This window comes from Mesoplodon bidens (assembly GCF_964165515.1).
Source record: "Mesoplodon bidens genome assembly, contig: HAP1_SCAFFOLD_696, whole genome shotgun sequence".
Classification (NCBI taxonomy): Eukaryota; Metazoa; Chordata; class Mammalia; order Artiodactyla; family Ziphiidae; genus Mesoplodon; species Mesoplodon bidens.
The window spans coordinates 17,571-20,513 of NW_027671433.1; the positions used below are offsets into that span (position 1 = coordinate 17,571).

The 2,943-nt window shown below is 61.1% G+C and overlaps 1 pseudogene across 1 annotated transcript; it reads right to left on the reverse strand.

Annotated features, from left to right (window-relative positions):
• Positions 1–1,405: 1,405 nt before the first annotated feature.
• LOC308611405 (phosphoethanolamine/phosphocholine phosphatase-like) lies at positions 1,406–2,589 on the reverse strand (annotated as a pseudogene). Its single transcript has one exon. The product of its transcript is annotated as a phosphoethanolamine/phosphocholine phosphatase-like (transcript).
• Between the last annotated feature and the right edge of the window lie 354 nt (positions 2,590–2,943).

Consider the following 2,943-nt stretch of genomic DNA (forward strand, 5'->3'; position numbering starts at 1 on the left):
TCCCTACATTGCCCCCTAGAGTCCAGTATGTGGGCACAAGCATCCCTATGGCGGGGCAGGAGACACATCTCATGGCACCCCTCTCCTCCCGCCCTGCAGTAATGACACTGTACCCATACACCCGCCAGAAGGACAATGAACTTTCCTTCTCTGAGGGCACCATTATCTGCATCACCCGCCGCTACTCCAATGGCTGGTGTGAGGGCATCGGCTCAGAGGGGTCTGGATTCTTCCCCAGGAACTATGCGCAGCCCAGCTGCTGACAGCCTGGGATCTCTGGGATGCTGACCCAAGCACCGCCTTGAGTGAGCCTCTTGAGTCCCACACCAAAGCCTGCTCCAGTCAAGACTGGACCAGACCGGCACGCCTCCTGGACTGTGAGCTGTGTCTGTTCCTTCCCCCCATTTCAGTGGGAAGGGGTCCTGGTAAAGACAGAGGAGGTACCCAGAGGCCTGCTGGAGACAGGAAAGAACTGGAAGCCAAGGAGTTTGGTGACCTTACCCACAGGGGACCCTTACGCCATGCAAGACAGGGTCTCCAGCTGCAAGTGCCAACTTTGAATAAAATTCTGATGACCTCCTGATGATTTGCCCTGCAGGGCTAGCGGGCCGAGGGACTGAAAGGCAACCCACTTATAAGGCTCCTGCTCATTGAGCCTCCTCTGCCTGCCCTAAGCAGTATCTCCCATCTCCTCGGTGCTCACTGAGCCCTCCACACTAGACCCCTGTGCCCCTCTGCGAAGGTGGGCCTCACCCTGCTCTTTTGCCTGTTGCCTGCTTTGTTATGTATTCAGTCTTGGTTCCCCAGGCTGGGCACTCCTCCAAGAGTGGGGACCAGCTCCCTCACTTAGGTGGGGCTCTCTGAGAGCAGAGCTCACCTCGCCCTCATCCCCCAGACGGCAGCGTGAGACACCTCGCTCACCTCCGCCCCTTCACCTCCTTCACAGCTCTGAAACCCCAGAAGAGGGAGGTGGGCCTTGTGTTTCCACTGGCTCTGCTTTACAGCATCATGGCTTTCTGTTCCATACGGGAGGAGGGGGGCTCAAAAGGGCCCAGTCAGTGGGGCGACTTTGGTTAAGTCCCTGCTTTCTTGCTGCATAGACGAGGCTGGGGTGCAAGAAGACATCTTCGGGCTCTGTGAGGTCCCTGGCTGGCCAGACCCGAGCCCCGGAACAGTGTGCTACCTCTTTCCACCAACAGGAGGTGACTGTTCCCTCTAGCTTTTTATCCTGTGGGGATGCTAACAGGGTGGGGGGGCGGGGGGCAAGGAGTGTAGTGTAGAGTCACAGTAGGTAAAGCAAGATCTAGGCCTGGGACCGTCGGTAGGGAGCACCTCTCTCCGCGGGGAGTCCGGTGCGGGGGAGGTCGGGGGGGGAACATTTCGGGGCCTGGGTCCCCTGGACAGAAGACTGGAGGAGGGAGGCCACGCAGCCCAAGGCAACAGTTAACCACAACGCGGCGGGACATGTTCCTTCTCTACCCTGACAGGGAACCCCGTCCTCCCAACTGAGAGGACAAGGTTTGTGGAAACACTGCTGCCTGCTCAGATATGCGCGCCACGCTGCTGCGGCCGGACTCCAGAATTCGCTTGCAGTGGAACTGGGGGAGGCAGCCGAGCTGGGTTAACTGCACAGATGGGGACAGCTCCCAACTCCCTCCTCCAGTCCCCAAATGGACCAACCTGGGATTCCGGGAAATGCTGGAGGGATATACCGAAACGAAAGGGAAAGGGAGTAATAAAACTAGCTTTCTCTTTCCCGACCCCCACCGCCCCACCCCCTCCCCGCCCGGGTGGCCCCTGCAGGCCACGTCCTCAGCACCTGATGCAGGTGTAGGCGCACTTCGGTGGAGGTTTCCCAGGGCACCACCCTGGCGCGGAAGGAGCTGGGCTCGGCCTTCTGCGCCTCCTGCATAAGGCGGCGCATGGGGTAGTGGCGGCGCGGGAAGGCCACGTCGCCGCCTACCAGCAGCCCCATGGGGCAGAAGTCGTTGGCGCCGTCGCTCACGTAGAAAAGGTGCTCGAAGGGCAGGCCGTCGTGGGCCTGCTCGCGCAGATAGTCGCTGAGCACCTTGCGCTGGCACATGTTGGCGGGGCAGCGAGCGCAGCTGTGCGCATGGAAGGGCCGCAGCGCCAGCAGCCCCCAAGGGTCGGGCCCCGACGGGTTGCTGAAGATGCGGCAGAACAGGCCGTGGTGGCCGGCGGCGCGCAGCGCACTCTCCACGCCAAAGGTGTTGGCGTCTGAGATGAGAATAACCTCAAAGCAGGCTCCCTGCTTGGCCACAAACTCCAGCAGCTCGCCCGTGCCGGGCGACAGGGGGATGGCCTCGTAGATGGCGCGCAAGTCCCGCGGCCGCACGCCCTGCTCGCCCAGGTACTGGAAGACGCGCTGCATGTACTCGTTGTAGAAGCCCTCGCGCTAGGTGGCACGCAGGCTCTCGGGCAGCCGCTGGCCCGCCGCGGCACGCGCACGACGGAGTCGTCGCTGTTTTCATCCACGATAGTCTCGTCCAAGTCGAAGGTCAGGAGGAAGCGTGGCGCGCCGGGCGCAGCCATCCCACTGTCCTCTACCAGCTTTGTCCTGAGCGACCAAATCCTTTTGTGGTCACCAAAGAGTCCCTCTGAGGAAAGGGGGACAGGACCTCTGAGCTTCTCCTGCAGGGTGGGGAGCGGCGGCTGCGGAGGTCTGTCCCGGCTGAGACTGGAGTGTCAAGAGTGGGGAGAGGGCCTAGCTGAGGTATTTGGGCGCAGGATGGAGCAAGGGGTGCTCACGGGAATTGGAGGGGACGCTGCGTCTTATCCATCCCCGGATTTCTGGGCTCCGGCTCTCACGAGTCCTTCCAGTCCAGAGAGTCCGTGAATGGTGTGCATCTGGGCCGTTCCCTCCACTTGCCCCCCATCCCCATGTTATGTATTTTTACCACAATAAAAAAAATGAATGAAACA